The sequence below is a fragment of the Pangasianodon hypophthalmus genome, chromosome 2 (genome assembly GCF_027358585.1).
Source record: "Pangasianodon hypophthalmus isolate fPanHyp1 chromosome 2, fPanHyp1.pri, whole genome shotgun sequence".
NCBI lineage: Eukaryota > Metazoa > Chordata > Actinopteri > Siluriformes > Pangasiidae > Pangasianodon > Pangasianodon hypophthalmus.
Window position 1 is genome coordinate 14,765,689 of NC_069711.1, and position 19,619 is coordinate 14,785,307.

A 19,619-nucleotide genomic window follows, 5' to 3' on the forward strand; every position below is an offset into this window, starting at 1 on the left:
CTTGCTAAATAAAACAACAGTCCAAACCTGTACACCTCTGAGGAGACCCATAATAACTCACATAGACATTTACATTTCAGACACTGAGATTAAGGTATATTAAGCAGCAGATCTCCAGGAGCAAGGTAAGGCTTAGCTACTGAGAACTTGTGTTACTAGTTTGTGTGTGTGTGTGGGTGAGTGTTTATATAACTGGAGATTTATCTTAACATTTATCGTAACAAAAGTGTTTGTATGTTGTATATTTTGTATTTGAGAGAATAATAGTAAAAGATAAAATGGTCAGATACCACAGAACTCCACTGATTAGTGCGAGCAATGCGGGGGGAAACAACACTTTGGGAGCATTTATTTTTGAATCGAGTGGAATGGAATTGTGAGAAATGTGTATAAAATGAAAACAGTGAAAAAGAGAGAGAGAAGGGGGGAGAAGGGGGGAGAGAGGGAGGAAGCGAAACCAATAAGGAACTGTAGTATGGCCACTGCAGAGCCAACTCAATTACAGAGTCCACTTTGTCCCAAGGCCTCTAGAATCCTCTGTCATCTGATTCAATAGCACTGGAAATTCCATCCAGCTACATCCATCTCCCAAATGAAATGAAAGCCTTCATCTTTCTCTTTTTTTCCATCTACTTTCTCCCTCACTCTCTGTGAGAATGGCAATGCTGAAAAGGTCAGAAGCAGACAGAGAATTAGAATGAGAGAAAATGTATTGCCATTACATTGTTTCACCATTTTGGATGTGTTAGCGTTTTAAAGAAGATCGAGCTTATGACATGTTTATAATGACAAATTCATATTGCCAGATATGGTGGGTTACCCATCCATCCATTTTCTGTACCACTTACCCTACACAGGGTCACGGGGGAGCCTGGAGACTATCCTAGGGAACCCGGGGCACAAGGCAGGGGACACCTTGGACGGGGTGCCAACCCATCGCAGGGCACAACCGCGCACACATTCACTCACTCACTAGGGACAATTTGAAAATGCCAATCAGCATACAGTGCATGTCTTTGGACTGGGGGAGGAAACCAGAGTACCCGGAGGAAACTCCTGAAGCACAGAGAGAACATGTGCTCTGTGAACACAGGGCGGAGGCGGGAATCGAACCCCCACCCCCGGAGATGCAAGGCAAACATACTAACCACTATCAGACTAAAATAATCTACATCACGATATCTGTTGACTCCACATTTATGGCATATTAAGCAATCCAAAACATTAAAACCACTACTACTTCTACTGCAACTACTACTATTAATAATAAGAAGAAGAAAAAGAAGAAGAGGAAGAAGAAGATGACAATTACTGAGTCAGGGGACAAAAAAATACTCTGTAATAAAATGTGCCTGAGCTGCTGTGGGTCACCCTGACATTCCTGTAATAGTAATTCAATTTGTATTTATACAATGCCTCCAGAAAGTATTCACAAGTATATCCCAATAATTATTTCACTTTTACTCTATTGCAACATCAAATTAAACATATCAAAATTGGATTTTTTTTCTGAGTCTTTAGAAGTGACACTACAGAAATACAATTAAATAAACCATTTAGATGTCCTCAGAATCATTTCAAAATAAAAAAATATGAAAACTGCTTAAGTGATAAGTATTCACTCCCTTCAGTGTGAATTGTCCTTTTGCAGAAATTACAGATTTGAGTTGTCTCAGGTGTGTCTAGATAAGAGTTGCCCATTTTGATTTTTGCCATTTTCTTCCATTCCTCATTGTAAATTTTCTCCTACTATACCAAATTAGATGGAGAATGTTAGTGGACAGCAATTTTCAGCTCATGCCACAGATTTTCAATTGATCACAGGAATGGTGTTACCTGAGTGTTTGGCTGTATTTAGTTTGCACCAAACATTATGCTTTGGCTTTAGATAAAATGGCTCAACAGACCACAAAATCCTTTTCCAAAAGCTGTCAGATTTTTCAGATGACCTGATGATGGCTGATGACATTGTTTAGGTCTGTACAGGTTCTCCTATTTCAGCCAGCGAGTTCTGTAACCCCTTCAGTGTTGTAGCAGGATGTATTTGACAATTGTGCTTCTTGCCTGAGCACTGAGTTGGCCTGATCTTGGTGGTGTCTGGGTTGTGGCTTGTTTTTCCACTTAGTCATCATGGACTTCACAGTGCTATTAAGAAGGTTCAAAGCTTGTTTTATGCCACTGTTTTAATAGCTTCTCCAGCTTTTTTTCCACCTAACAACAACATCTCAAAACTTCACAGGCCGTTCCTGGGTCTTCAAGGCAGCAGGACCGATCTGATCTGCCATTTAAGCTGAGACCTCCCAAAGTCAGAGATATTTATTGCACAAATGATTCAGGCATGATGGAACTTTTTGTTTGTTCTCTAATTTGGCAGGAAGCTACTGAATGAGCTACTGAAAGCTCCTACATTCATCTGATTTAACCTCTTTTGGTTAACTTAAGTTGCTAAGATTTTAAGGTAAGGGTATAATGATAGCTGACAAATGGAAAACTGTATGATCTTTCTGTGTATTGCTGAACTTCAAACTCTGTTATATCATCACCAGTTTCATCCAGCAGTCTCTTTCTTTTAGTGACCAGAAGTGTTAGTTTTGTTCTCTACACTGTTTTTTTTTTTTTTTTTGGCTAATGTTTTTGGTTTTTTTGGGTTATTAGCTAGCTAGTTTTAGTTATAGTATTATATTAGTCATACCATTTGCCATGGTGATGCGCTTAGCTTCAGGGAAAGCCCTTATATTCACCCCACAGTCTAGGACCAAGCATCACGCTACTTGATTAGAGTGGAGCAACTCTCTCTCCTGCAACTAGAACTTACATTTTAGCTAGCTATCTAACAACATTTTAGCTTGCTATCTAACAAGGTTATTAGTTTATTCTGTATGCTATGTGCTGTTTATGATTTCTTAGAATGATCAGAGTTACACTGCAGCATCGGTGAGGGCATACTCCTGCTCAGGGATGGATTGGCCATCAGGAGTACCAGAAAAATCCCAGTGAGCTTCCATGTGTGGACCAATTAGAGAGATGTAAATGACCAACTGCATTCTCAGTGTGAGGCAATTTGTGATTTGTTCACACTTATAGTTTTTAAACAGATTAAACAATGCATGTTGTATTTGTTCTGAGATGGGAATACACTGTGGATAGAATGCCATGATGTAAACATACACTACACTACAGCTTGGTGCTCCAGAACACCAAACTGCCAAAACTACTCTTGTGCATTTCATTTAGAATGAAATACACCCTGAATTAGCATGGCTGCTAATTACTCTCTTAATGATTGTGAAAGTAGGAAAGGTGTACTTATTTTTTCCCACCTGGTTTCTGAATGTTGGTCTACTTTCTGCGAAAAAATTACTACATTTTCAAATCTGTGTTTTTTGTTTGTTTGTTTTGTTTTGTTTAGTCACCTGAGGTTATTTGTTTGTTTACAGAAGTTGGTGAGGACCACACAACTGCTATTTAGACCCTGATAAATAAAAACATAGAATTGAAGGAGGGTGTACTTTCTTTTTCACATGCCTGTAAATATCAGGAAATTAATGCTAAAATACTGATTTATGGTCTTGTATTCATCATTTGATCTGAAACGCAAATGTCTTCAGTGTATAGCAAAAACAAGAGAATTGGCCTTGCTTGATGGGACTGCACAGTAAGTTGCCATGACTAAGCAAGTATGGGTTTGTGAATGTGTGTTTGTTACACTGTTACACCATATATATATATATATATACACTGCTCATGCTGGATATCTATACTGATATGGACTGGGTAATGTGTTAGGAACGAAAGGATGCTACATTGTTTGATGGAAATGAAAATTATCAACCTACAAAGGGCTGAATTCAAAGACACCCCAAAAATCAAAGTGAAAAAATGATGCAGCAGGCTAGTCCATTTTGCTGAAATTTCATTGCAGCAACTCAAAATGGTACTCAGTAGTTTGTATGGCCCCCACATGCTTGTATGCATGCCTGACAATGTCGGGGCATGCTCCAAATGAGACGACGGATGGTGTCCTGGGATATTTCCTCCCAGATCTGGACCAGGGCATCACTGAGCTCCTGGACAGTCTGAGGTGCAACCTGGTGGCGTAGGATGGACCGAAACATAATGTCCCAGAGGTGTTCTATTGGATTTAGGTCAGGCGAGCATGGGGGCCATTCAGTGGTATCAATTCCTTCATCCTCCAGGAACTGCCGGCATACTCTCGCCAAATGAGGCCGGGCATTGTCATGCACCAGGAGGAACCCAGGACCCACTGCACCAGCTTAGGGTCTGACAATGGGTCCAAGGATTTCATCCCGATACCTAATGGCAGTCAGGGTGCCATTGTACCCTGACTGCCTGTAGAGGTCTGTGCGTCCCTCCATGCATATGCCTCCCCAGACCATCACTGACCCACCGCCAAACCGGTCATGCTGACCGATGTTACAGGCAGCATAACGTTCTCCACGGCTTCTCCACACCCTTTCACGTCTGTCACATGTGCTCAGGGTGAACCTGCTCTCATCTGTGAAAAGCACAGGGTGCCAGTGGCAGACTTGCCAATTCTGGTGTTCAATGGCAAATGCCAATCGAGCTCCACGGTGCCGGGCAGTGAGCACAGGGCCCACTAGAGGACGTCGGGCCCTCAGGCCACCCTCATGAAGTCTGTTTCTGATTGTTTGGTCAAAGACATTCACACCAGTGGCCTGCTGGAGGTCATTTTGTAGGTCTCTGGCAGTGCTCATACGTTTCCTCCTTGCACAAAGGAGCAGATAGCGGTCCTGCTGATGGGTTAAGGACCTTCTATGGCCCTGTCCAGCTCTCCTAGAGTAACTGCCTGTCTCCTGGAATCTCCTCCATGCTCTTGAGACTGTGCTACGAGACACAGCAAACCTTCTGGCAATGGCACGTGCAACCTCTGTAGGGTCCAGGTATCACCTCAGTAACACTGACCCTAGCCAAATGCAAAACTAGTGAAGATGAGTAGAGAAAAAAATGTCAGTGGCCTCCACCTGTAAAACCATTCCTGTTTTGGGGGGTCGTCTCATTGTTGCCCATCTAATGCACCTGTTGTTAATGTCATTAACACCAAAGCAGCTGAAACTGATTAACAACCCGTTCTGCTACTTAACTGACCAGATCAATATCCCAGGAGTTTAATTGACTTGATGCTATACACTGATTAAAAAGTGTTCCTTTAATTTTTTTGAGCAGTGTATATATACACACACACACACACACACACACATATATATATATATATATATATATATATATATATATATATATATATATATATATATATATATATATATATATATCTGACAGACAGGGTTAACACCCCAGTGAACATGGTAGACAGAATCTCATCCCAGGCCTCTATGCAGGGCTGCTGCTTTAATCAGCCAAATGAACTGGGTTAAATGAGTATGACTGAAACTCATACATTTTAACCAACTCTCCTTCTCTCAATTTCAGCTTTCATTTCACCCTCATTCCCTCCATCAGTTATCTTTGGGCCTTATGCTGTCAACCTCCATCAGGCAATGGGTAGAACACACATACACACACACACAGGCATACGCCTGGGTTAATCAGTGTCGTTAATGGAGGATGGTGCTCTCAGAGAGATGGCCATTACCAGGTGAAAGGAGGATCATTCAGAAGCAAATGCTACTGGCAGGCAGAATTTCAATCAGCCACCCTATCTATACGTGACATCTGTACCTCTCAAATCCTTCATTTCATCCTGCTATCCATATTGGTGAACAATTTTTATTAGGGTACTATGATTACACTTGGTATTACAGCATTACAGTCTTTAAAATCAAATCGATTCATTCATTGTTCATTGTTACTGCTTTGTGTGCACATATGTTTCCTTTCAATAGTCTAAGCATGCCTTCCAGAGCAATCTTACTAATCCTATTTCTCACAGAGAAGACAACAAATATTTTATTTTATGGTCAGTAAAGTTTCATTCTAATATGCATCAATATAGCATCTGATGAAGATCATTATGGCATTGTGTCACTGGCATGGTGGTGCACAATACTGGTCACAGACAGGAAGGTATTTCAACAGCAGTTCAACAGCAGCAACTAAGAAAATCTAGTTCATCTTCCTGTTAGCTCTAAGTCTTACCTTTTCTTGCCACCCATTTTCTTTTGGCAATTTCTTTTCTTTTTCCATCTTTTGGTAAATTTTCGCATCCATGTCACAGACTCAGTCTTTATGTCTATACCTATTCATCCTCCTCTCTATCTCTTTCCATTCCCTCCTCTTTTCCTTTGTAACTGTGGATGTCAGGGCAGAGTAGGGAATTAATCTTAATTCAGATGAAACTCAATTCCAGTAGCAGGCTTAGGCAATGATTAGAAGGGAGCCGTGCTGTAATCTGTGTAATCGGAGGCCTGACGAGCCTGACTGGCTTCATGCTGGGAGCATCACCATGGCTACACTGCACCAGCCAGCTCCTCCAAACATAGAAAGGTCATTGTTCTACTCACCACAGTAAAAAATAAAATAAAATAAATTAATTAAATAAATGTCTCACAGCCCTTTGCTAGCTCTTTTTTCAGTTGCACAAACTAAAGGTCTAAAAACAGTAAACATAATTATTTTTATGTTATATATGTTTAATGATAAAGAAATTTCAAAAGTAAAAATACATTGTAACTAAGCTCCTTCTTAGGTTCTTCTAAATGTTCTATACATAATACTTACTACACTCTAAATAATAAAAGTAATAGCTACTATACTGTTAGAAAAATGTTAAATCTTGAACCCTAAAAGGTCATTTGGCCTGTCCTTAGGGACAGACCCTTAAATGTTCTATGTAGAACCCTACAGCAGAAGGCTTCCTCATCAGAGAGGTTTCCAAGTAGGACCTTCTATGCAATAAAAATCCTTAACTATCCAGTGAACCCTTGAGGAGCCCTTTTTTTCTAAGAGTGTAGGTGATTCTTAAAGGAACCACTGTTGGTCAAAACTAGCATGTTTAGAGATGCTAACTTAAATGGATCCAGTAAAGGAGAAAACATGTCTCCTTTAATGAAAAAAAAGAATAAAAGGAGCTGAAGTAAAGGGGACACAAATGAGATATGTGTTTGCAACCAAATATTCCCTATACACAAAAGTGATTCATTATTATTTACACAACGTGCTGTATAATTCCAAAATGTGTAAAGACAACCAACCTCATAGACATTTCGTAGGAATTCCAAGGAACAAAAATATTTTATTGGATGTCCTACAAATGAATTAAGAAAAGAAACGACCATTTAACCCTGCCCACACCCTATAGTTGGCTCATACAAAGTTGTATGAATTTGCAGCTATGCACATATTCTGGTTGCAGATCGGCATTACTGTACAAGTTTACCGTGAAACAGTAATCTTGTTCAGCGTTCCTGTTCTAGTCCATTTTGATGTAAGCCTGTGTATGAGAACATATACAAAAAAAAAACTAAACACAGTTTAAGTTCAGTGTTATGTTATGTACACAGTTATGTTCAGTGCAGTTATTGGAGAAACATAATTGTCACAAGAACCTAATTTACAAAGTTTAAGTATTTTCTGTCAAGATTATTGACAATCCTAAGAAGGAATATTTAAGATTAATAAAATCATGCTAGTAAAATCATTATATTTGAAGTTTTTTTTTCCTCTCAGTTTACAGGAACTCTGTTTTTGCCTTGACTTGTTTCCATGGCATGTAAATATATGTGTGTAAATCAAAGTGCCTGCAGCATAAGAGAGATGGTTGTAATGTTCATGGCTCCAGTAACAAAGTATAAGTAATAAGTAAATTCAGTTACAGTTGTGCTTTCTTAATCATAATTGCATTCACTATATAATGCCACTTCAAAGTGTTGCTAATGTGAGAAGTTAATTAGATATGTAGTTTATGCTCATTAGGAGACATACTATCTACAATTACAATGTATGATTACAGTTTTTTTTTTTTTTTGACATACTACTTCTGATGTACACAAATCCAGTTTTAATTCCTGGGACACAACTGCATAAAATGAAGCACAATGATCAATTTCTATAATACTGATTACTTCTCGTTCATTTGATTTCTTAGTTACAACAGCACACACGCATCATATCAATCACAGTACAGTATGAGTTCATGATATTGCGATATTACTTCACATCAACGCCAATTTAATCCACTTAATCTAAAAGCTGAAGGACAAGCACCTTCTCTCACCAAATCTGAAGCATAATCGAATGGCAGAGAGACATAAATTTAGAACCTTTACAGACTAATGTAGAATACAATAGGCAAATCAGGCGACATTATTATGTCATGACGGAGCCCATGGAGACAGACGCAAATGCAGAACTTCTTTATTGGGGAACAGAAACTCAGGGAAACACAGAGAACAGAAAAACCAAAATAATAGGACAACCAGGATAAACTGGGCTAGAAAAACTTAAACTATCAATATAAGACTACGCAAAATACAAACTGTAACTAATCCAACCAAAACGCAATGGAGCAATGAGCAAAACGCTTACGGAGTCCAGGAGATGCAAATGCAGAACTTATACACATCTTATAGAACAAATACAGAAAAACCAAGGAAATAGAAGAACCAAGGTGGAACTGCCCCTTGGGGCAGAGACAGATTATGGTTCAAAAACAGAAGAAATAGGTCAAATTATATGCAAAATATAATTCCAGTGGATATTTTTCAAACAGAGCAAGGCAAGGCAATTGCCAGGGTACAGGCAAGTAAAATTTTCTAGAAAATATTAAGAAAGTATGGATTTCCTGAAGAAACTGTATCTGATAGAAGGGTTCTTTTTACCTCACATGTCTGGAAAGCATTTTTTATACAAATTAATATCACAGTTAATAATAACAACTTTTAAAATAACACTTTTGTCAGGTTATTACCCCCAGTCTACTGGCCAGGTGGAAGAAGTTAATCAGGAAATAGAAAGGTTCCTGTGGTCCTACAATCATAATATTAAGCAAGACTGGAACCATGGGCGTGGGGTGAATATGCAAAAAAATTCCATAACTCATTTCTCTGCTGGACTCATCCCTTTCCAGTGTGTCCAATGTTAACACACTTATTTATTTCTGTGGTCTGGAGAACCGTCCAAGGTCCTAGCAGTGGACAATTATGCCAGAGCGAAAAAAAAAAAAAAAAAAAAAAAAAAACTTGGGAAGCTAGATTGCAAGAGCTGTTCAAAGACAGGACTAATACCTGGCCAGATGGTCTGTCTGTCCATCTGGGCTCTGTATAAATTGTCTCCCAATTTCCATGTCTTTACAAACCTGTTTCTTTTTCTGCCCAGGAACTGACACGTGAAGTTGAGCTGCCCTGGAGGACCAACTTACAGAGTACGGAGTCCACTTGACTCCAAGATACAGGGTTGTTGCATGTATTATCTGGTGGACAGGAAGGAGTACAGTTCTGAGGAGTGCTCCTGGGTCTCCTCAGATGACTTTCTCTATACAGACCTCCACCACAAGCACTTGGTCTGGCCTGCCCCCAAGCCAATGGTTCATATAAGAGTTACATGTTGTAAGTAATAAATGACTACACTACACCGCATTCCAATGATACACTGATGTGGAATGTGGGAGATGCTGCTGTTTCACTGCACTACTGTATATGTAAAGACAAAGTTATCATAGCTTCCTCTATCCGAGCTTTATTTCTGTCAGGTAACACCATTGTCAGTTCAGATAGCTCAGCCTATCTATCATACCTATGTGAAACAGAGAAAACAATACACGTGTGAACTCATCTCCACTTTGAAGGATGGATTCTGGGGGGTGTTCTTTAACACGTTCAACTTACCAATTACTTGGGAAAGATTTCTCCAATACACCAAGTTGATGTTCAAAAGTCTACTGAGTCAGAAAACAGTGGGGGAATAGTGCTGCTATCTTCTTCCCTGGGTAGGAGAAAAAGGGAGAGACGTATACAACACATGGACATTAACTCCAGAAAATGCTAAAATGCTTAAGACATATTCTGATCAATTAAATGAGTAATGTAATGGCAACAACAACAACAACAAAAACCCCATTTTTGCCTGGTACAAATTCCATAACTTGCCAGTCAAAGTTGCTAGTCAAAGACTGCAACTATGCTAACACTGATGAAATGGTACAAGACTGCATTGTGTTCACTATGAACTCACTATAAATCAGTGAGAAATTAATGAGCCATGGACCTGAGCAACACAGAAACAGAGAGTAATGCCCACCAAAAGAACGATTATGTAAGAAATGTGTCAATTTGAATCACCCCAGCCTCTCACAGCAGCCCCATCCAGTTGGCAGAGAATGATCTTATAGATGCAAAAGTATGATTTTGTCATCTCTCACCAACCTGGCACAGACATACCTGTGGCTGACATGTTGTATACAAAAACACTAAAACATTATGATCCAGTGATCATATGAATGAGTGAACACTCACATGAGTCATGAGTAATGTTCCAGTAAGCAACAGAAAAACTCTCTGAAACACACAACTGGACACATAGCTTGCCAGGCTCCAGCAAATAATACAAACAGAATATCACAATCTGAGGAAAAAATGTCTGTCTGTAATTGCAGAATGCTGGAACTACAGAGATGAGATCTCCAAAAGCCAAGGGGAAAAGATAATGTTTCTGCAAGCACTGAGATCAGAAACACTTCAACACACTGGGTACATGGGTATGGAGAAAAGCAAAAGGGACAGGAATCTACTGTTTTTGCCAGGAATAAGAAGACAGATCGAGGATGCTGTTGAGAAGTGTCATGTTTGTCTCCGAGTCTATTCTTGACAAGGCACAAACTTAAAAGAAAGAGCATTACTTGAGTTTATTAGAATATAGAAAAGAACCTGTAGACAACTTCAAGTATTGCCAATCCAGCACTACCACAGGGCATTGATGTGCTGGAAGAAAGTGTTTATTACTGCTGACATACACTCTGCTGATACAGACACTCCAGCACACATTTACCTAAATGTGTAAAATGTAAAGTGTGTAGGTGGTAAATCACAACATATGAACACATGTTCCAAATGTTAAATGTTAAATGTCAGTATTGAATGCCGACTGATGATGGGGGAAAATGCTTGGAGGAGATGTATGGGGGTGTTCAGTCACAACAGCCCAGGACAGTACGCCTCCCTGCCAGCAGAGGCCAGTGTCACCTGTGTTCATGTTCTGTTGTTCTCTTACTGTTCTTACTTCATTTGCACTTCCTGATCATGCCCATATAAGCACAATCGCATAGTATGACAGTATATACTGCATTTGATTCAGTACCTACTGCTTGGCCATTGATACGGTACGTACTGATCAGTATATGTGTGTAGTATGAATACAGTCTGGACATACTACATCTGCCATGTTTGTCATGTGACCTACAACTTCATAGTAACCGCAAAAACTTAAAGAGCCTGCCAGCATAGAGCAACTATTTTTTCTTGTTTAAACCTTCAACAAGTTAACAGTTTACTCAGGTGTTGTTAAACAAGTACAGTTTAACAACAAGGAGCAATGTTTAATACCTATAGCACTTACACTTAAAAAGAGGGATAGTGCAGTGTCCATTGTTTCCATACTGCAGACTCTCGGCAGAAGCAGTAGATCATCAGGGTATTTCTCGGCTACTGTTTTATGAATACTGAGAATTCCTTGCCTGTGTTTTGAACTTTTTGCTATTCATTGTCACCACTCTCTTGGATTATCCAATTCAATTCCATTCAACTCAGTTAAATTCAATTTTATTTACATAGAAATGATAACAATGCACATTAACACAAAGTAGCGTTACAGAAATCTGAATATAGTTTTAGATTTAGATCCTTAATGAGCAAGCCAGAGGTGACACTTCCACAACTGTATGCTGTAAAGTCAAACATTACTCAGTGTGTTGAAAGGATCCTCAATAAGAGCATTAGAATCATATTTGATTTTACATATTTGACATTAGATTTTTTAAACTTTAAATCTATATTATCTAAGTGAAATTATCCAGTGAATAATGATTGAGACTTGGGCATAAACTGCTTTTAGTACCATTCACAGTAATCTTTAGGCTATCCATGTGGGCGCATGTTTCTCAGGTTAAGGAAACTCTAAGCAGAAGTAGAGCATTCGGATGGATCGGGCAGGTCCAGATTACGCCTGCTCTGAAGTTTTGATGCCTTAGTATATGTGACCATTGTCCATTTTTGAGCGCACACTTTGGGTTTTGTTTAATATGGACATGCACATGCACATGCATCCTCACACCTCTCCCAAGTCTGGTTTGTTACAAGAATCTTGGTTATCTTAGTCAGTCAGCTGTGCCCCACTTCCTGCTGTGGGAGAGAGGTCAGCTAGAACGATTTAGTTTACGGTGTTTAAAATTAGCCACAGCATCTTTCATTTCTGCCTGGTGAGCTGTGTTTGTGCCAGCATGCAGCACTGGCCATCCGTCAGCCCATGCCCCTCTGTGCCAGAAAGACACATCATCAGTCAGCAACACGACCCTGTCAGTTCACGACAAAGGTGCAAGCCCATGAGAGCTGCCTCTTCACAGGAGCAACAAGCCCAAATTCTCATGTGACTCATTTTCACAAATACACAAAAACTACTGATACATATGCACAAACTACAAACATGTATTGGCATCAATGTGTTTTTATTAACATAATTAAAGAAGATATAGATTTGATATAGTATCAAATTACATTTTCTGTGAGCAGTGCAGTGGGTTGATCATTTTGCAGCTGCTTCAAATTTGTATTATATTGTTATTTTTACCAAAAAAAAAAAAAAAAAAAAAAGCAGCATGTTTTGTAGGAGATCAGCACTCATTAGCTAGTTGCTACTGGAAATTACTTAAAATGTTGTTACCATGGTAACAATCTAAATATAGAAATTTCAAAGAAGATGCAAATGGTCTCTTGACAACATAAAATATAAACAAAACACCTACAAAAACGAGATATAAATGAGAGTAACATATAGCATAAATGAATAAAATTAGGTTAATGAATAGTGAAAGCGAAACCTTAGAATACCTTTTGGTTTCACAGTATGCAGAAAATACAATATATACAATAGAGTAAAACTAGTAATTAGAATAACAATGGAATCATTTTGTGCATACTCCACTGGATTTTATGAGGGCAACTGCCCTGTATGCATTCAGGAGTCTATTTTACATATTAATATCCAGTTCCCAGTGTAGGTCTGTGCACTTACACACTTGCCTCCATTAATGCTTGTGAAGCTCACTACTGCATTTATTTAAACCATCAGCTAGCATGATTGCTTTTAATGCGGCATGTAAATGAGAAAAGCAATAATTTTACACTGCCTCACTGTAATGTGACCATCCATGATGTTTGTGTTATTTTGTAATGGTGCAAGCAGGGACCACAACAATGTATCTAGTATTCAGTGAATTATGGCATTGCACAAGACATAGCAAAACTGGGACTGAAACTTAATATAGGCCTGGCACAGGTATATGTTTATATTCAGCAATTATCCAACTCGACCTCAAATCAGTTAGTGACATAGTCATTTCAATGGAAATATGTATTACATGCTATAGTTATATGATCTCCTTTGCTTCATAATTTGAGATATTTTGTGAGAGTGTCACAAATTTTTGTTTATGGGACATTAAGTTGCATTTCTCAGGAAAGATGATAATGTGCTCCATCAATCCAGGTGTAAGGCTATGTGGCAAGTGTAATATCAGTCGATGAGGAAATCTGGGGTTAAAGATGGGGTCGGCCTTTTCAATCACACCATAGGACTTCCTACTTTCAGTAACCAAATCAATATCTCATTACTGTGTGTCTTTCTCACACTCTTGCTCTCTTTCTGTCTTTCACTCTCTTGGTTTCTTTCTTTTTTTCTTTCTCTCTGTCTCTCACTAGCACTGCCCTTTTTCCTGCCCTTTTTTTTCACATTGGCACATGTGGGTGTGTCAGACTTTCATGACCACTGACATAAGCACTAACTGGTATTTAATTATTTTTGTTAGACATTTTATTGATACCCTTAATAATATGATGTGGCATGCATAATGGCAGGTCAATGTCTGATTAACATTTAGAAGCCACAACTGAGTAGCACAAGCTGTAGGGTGACGATGACATTAATAGTGTCCCTCCATAAAACCTTTCTTACAAAAAGAAAGACATATGACAAGATCTTAAGTATGAATCAGACAGTTGTATCTGACAGCCCTCACTAACACACACACATGCACAAAAAAAGAAATGGTCTGCTTTGCTTCATAATTTGATTGCTTAGACACACATAGATAACTTGACACAAAGACATGTTCTGTTACTTTGAACCTCTTCATTACAAGAAGAAAGGCAAGCATTACGGAATAAATAAAAACAAGCTGAAGTGGTAATATCTAATGATAAATTTTGAAAGGTGTAATTATCATATTTTGTCAGAGAATGGTATTTTTTCCATGTATTCACTAAAATACAGGGTATGACATTCTGTTTGTCAGACAGATAATGTTATCTGTATACCATGAATGTCACATTGTTTTATTTCAGGCTTTTTAAGTGAGCTGTGAGGAGAAGCAGGAACTCCTGTTTAGCAGTCACATCACTGTTGCTCCTCATGACATTTCAACTAATTATATACCAATGATGTGACAACCAGAAATGCTCTGAATTTTAAGTGTGTGTGTGTGTGTGTATGTGTCAGGATCTGCTGATTGTGTGTAGCGAGAGACTTAGATTTTTGTGTTTTAACTCAAATTAAACTAATAATTTGAATTACTGTAAAAAAAATTTAAATGGGCTCATGACAGATTAAACTACTCATGGAGAAAAAGAGAGTGCATGATAAAGAGGGAATGGGCCTCATTTATCAATATATTAGTAAAGTTGTGTGTAAATGTTTGTGCACGCCAAACCGAACTAAACTTTTCCACTGGATTTACAAAAGTTTCTAAAAGGCTGATTTTCTTCATTCCTTTGTGCTTATGTTGATTACCTGTAAAGTGCAACACATGTTCCTGACACAGGTCATTTAGTGATGCCCACAAAATGCCATAAAAGGTCAAGTGCACAGAGGGCTGAAAACATGAAAAGGCAGAAAGGCAGAAGTGGAAGTCATTTTGTTTCACTTCTATGCCAGTAAAAATATTTATCAGTGTAACAGCACCTGAAAAGGTCAAAATCTAGAGACAAATTACAGAAAAGGTGCATTAGGTGTGAATTAAGTGTGGTGAACAGAAAATGGTGTGACATGAAAACAGAGGAGAAAAACGATTTACATTGTACCCAGGTGATCATGCACACCAAGAAGAAGCTGTTATTTTTAAATTATTTAAAGTGTCTGTGTTGCACAGCGTTATAAGGAGATGCTGTGGCAAATGAAACCAATTTATAAGCCATCTTTCATCCTCTGAAAAAAATCACACCGGTTAGAACATCCATTCTCTCATAAGTGTGACCTTAATCTTCCATCAGCTGAGGCATTTGTTTATAGCCTATGGCTATGTGCAGACAGACTAGCCCATCTTCAGTTTATATGCCGCATTTCTTTTGTTATAATTGAATGACTAGTTTTATTTGTCTTAATTTATTTTTCATATTCATTAATTTATGCCAATAACATAAAATGATCTAGTAAACTAGCATGAGGATGTGTGTCTGATAGAGACTACAAAGCACTTCTATAAGTCTACAAGGGCGTCTGCTAAATGCTGTAAACATAATATAAATAAGCAATATAAACTTGGCAGTATAGTCCATGTAGAAAGGTGCAGTAATCCATGCAAAGTAAATGATCTGAAGTTGACCAAGTCGAGATTTAGAGTAGTTAGTCTTCTCTCTGGAGCATGAGTAGGATATGAAAGTTTTTTCCGATTGAATTTGTTTGTATCTAGCCTGATAAATGATGCCCAATGTTAGCACAAAGTGACAAAGCCTAGTAATTATTCTCCAAGATTGAGGCCTGGTTTGGGCACTTTATCTCTTTAAAATAGGAGTCATGTATAAAATTATAATTTCCAGTTATATTTAGAAAATGAAAGCAAACTGCTTGTTGATGGAAATCTGTTTGTTTACTAAGTGTCCTTCCACAGTCTTGTGCACTGATGTGATACTGCTATAAACAAAGACTAGTGTTAAGCGCAAATCACTCCACAGTTTAGTCCTCAATCCGGCTCTCAAATCAGCCCTCAAGACAGTCCTCAATGCACTGCTCATATCAGCACTTAACCAGTCCCTCAAGTCAGTGCAAGATAACCATGAGCCCAGTAATCACTCATCTTAGCTGCCTACCAAGCCCTCAACTCAGTCCTCAACTCATTAATTAGATCCTCAATACAACCCTATAATCAGCCCTCAAATGGGTCCTTATATCAGCCCTCAGATCCTCAACTCAGCCAGCAAATACAGCCCACTGCCTTGTTTCATTCAGCCCACATGAACTTGCAAAAAATAATATTGAAATGGCCCACAGTACCGCAGTATTTTCACACTATCAAGAATTCATACCAGCCCCACAGTATACAGAGCCTGCTTTACAGTGCGGGCTTGGCATCTTACAGGGCTGAAACGCTGGATAAAATCAATGCCCATCTAAAGCAAGTCAGATCTGTTCAGAAGAAGAGTTGTGGGATTGATCTTCAACTGTTTTTGCCTTGTTTGTTTTGATACTGGCCTGGACTTTTAAGTCCATATTGTATGAGATATAGTAAAACACATAAAGAACAACACTACAGCACTACTATTAGAATCCAGGTAAAATTGTAAACACTGAACAGGCTAAAGTCAGGTGATCAGCAACAACATGAACAAAACAAAGACTATAAACATGGAACCAGAAAATAGTAAACAAGATCATAAACCAGGTAGACTATGATGAGGTGAAAGGTTTGATAATGACAGGTAATGAAACACTGAGCATATACTTCACAATTAGTGAATGGATGAGAGTCCTTACATTGTGAGTGTAATATTCTTCATTTTCTGTTTATATAGAACAAATGAATAGAATTGGTAATGCAAGTCAGAGTTCATTAGACTTTCTGAAAACATTCCTCTATTTTCCTCTGATGGTTTGTCCTGGACCACTTGAAGCCTCAGTGCACACTATGAGAACTCTCTTCACGAGCTCTTAAGGTGAGCCATCAAGAGGAAGAGCATATGGAGGAACATTAGCCAGCAATCTTAGAGTGAGTTAAGTAGTCAGTTTTGTTCTGTCCTCAACAGAATCTGCACCTGTCCTGTCATTTTGACTCACATCACAGAGACTTTCTGATTCTGATATATAATACAGACATGATGCTAAATCATCATCTCTGACTTCCTTCATGAAGGAGAGCATGAAGGCACCCTTTAGCCACTGACCTGCAGAATTAAAGGCTTTGATGATTTCCATTGGAGTTCCAGTTTTTGAGAGCAGTTCTTCATACAGTAGATCTTGTCCATGATCATATATTGGAGCTGCTTTGGGATGTGCTGACTGTCTGCTACATTTAATATTTAACATTTAGATTTAAATTTACACTGCAACTTTAAACTATTGTTTGACATGAATAGCTATCAAATGTTCCAAAAATGTCAGACAGAAAAGAGTATTCATTTTTTTTACATTTGGCATAACATAGTCATGGTGCTGTGCAGTTTACTCTTAATTCTTCCATGAATTGAAAATCTTCTCACCACATTACCGCTGGATACGGGAAGTGTGGCGTGAATGTGGAAAAGTCTGAAAACAAAATATAAAAGATAGTATTTCAAACAGTGCGAGGAGAAAACATGACACCTCCATTAGGAGAAGGCAAATAGATGATTTGCCTTGTCCTTAGGGAGAAAAATGTCCTTGGCACGTATTATTTTTATGGCATGATACATAAAAGCTGCTATCATGAAAACCAGCCAACCACATCACATAAATAGTTAATTCATGGCATCATATTTGTGTGTGAATAATAGATGCATTACTATCCTGTCTTCTGCCTGACCACACATCAGACACGTATGTGCATGCATAAACCTAAACCGTTACTACAGATTACTTCTCCATCACTTGATCTCAATCTCTTTAATCATTTAGCATTAAGAGAGTCAATGCAAAAATAAAATTCATTGGTCAAATGTGCATTATATATGATCAGCTACTTGGGTAATGAAGCTCAGTGTATCTTGCCTACCATTATTCTTGGTATTCCCACATACAGTCAGGTCCATAAATATTGGGACAGTGACACAGTTTTGGTAATTTTGCCTCTGTACACCACCACAGTGGATTTGAAATGAAGCAGTCAAGATGTGACTGAAGCGTAGACTTTCAGCTTTAATTCAAGGGGTTTAACAAAAATATTGCATTAACCGTTTAGGAATTACAGCCATTTTTTACAGAGTTCCTCCATTTTCACAGGCTCAAAAGTAATGGGACAATTGACTGATAAGCAGTTTCATGGCCAGCTGTGCCCTGTTTCCTCCTTATATCATGATAAATTAAGGAGATAAAAGGTCTGGAGCTGATTCCAAGTGTTGAATTTGCATTTGGTAGCTGTTCATGGGAACTCTCAATATGCCGTCCAAAGAGGTGTTGATGCAAGTGAAGGAGGCCATCATTAGGCTGAAAAACCAAAACAGACCTATCAGAGAGACAGCAGAAACTTTAGGAGGGCCAAATCAACAATTTGGTACATTCTTAAAAAGAAGGAATGCACTGGCGAGCTCAGCAGCACCAAAAGGCCTGGGAGACCACAGAAAACAACTAAAGTGCATGATTGCAGAATTCTTTTCTTATTGAAGAACAACCCCTTCACAACATCTAGCCAAGTCAGGAACACTCTGGAGGAGGTAGGCCTATCATTGTCAAAGTCTACAATCAAGAGCCACCTTCATGAATGTAAATACAGACGGTTTACCTCAAGATGCAAACCGCTGGTAACACTCAAGAACACAAAGGCCAGATTAGACTTTGCTAAAAAACCTCTAAAAAAAACCCTGACCAGTTCTGATGCAAGATTAACTTGTACCAGAATGATGGGAAGAGAAAAGTATGAAGAAGGAAAGGAAGGGCTCATGATCCAAAGCATACCACATCATCCGTCAAACATGTGGAGGCAGTGTTATGGCATGGGCATGTTTGGCTGCCAATGGAACTGGGTCACTGGGGTTTATTGATAATGTGACTGTTGATAGAAGTAGCAGGATGAATTCTGAAGTGTACAGAGCTATACTTTCTGCTCAGATTCAGTCAAATGCTGCAAAACTGATAGGACAGCGCTTCACAGTACAGATGGATAACAACCCAAAACATACTGTGAAAGCAGCGCAAGAGCTTGGAAATTAAATATTCTTAAATGGCCGAGTCAGTCACCTGACCTCAACCCAACTGAGCTGCTTTTCACTTACTGAAGACAAATCTGAAGGCAGAATGACCCACAAACAAGCAGCAACTGAAGTTGAAGTTGGCTGCAGTAAAGACCTGGCAAATCATCTCAAGGGAGGAAACTCAGCATTTGGTGATGTCCATGGGGTCCAGACTTCAGGTAGTCATTGACTGCAAAGGATTTACCTCCAAGTAATAAAAATAATCCTTATATTTATGATTATATTAGTTTGTCCCATTACTTTTGAGCCTGTGAAAATGGA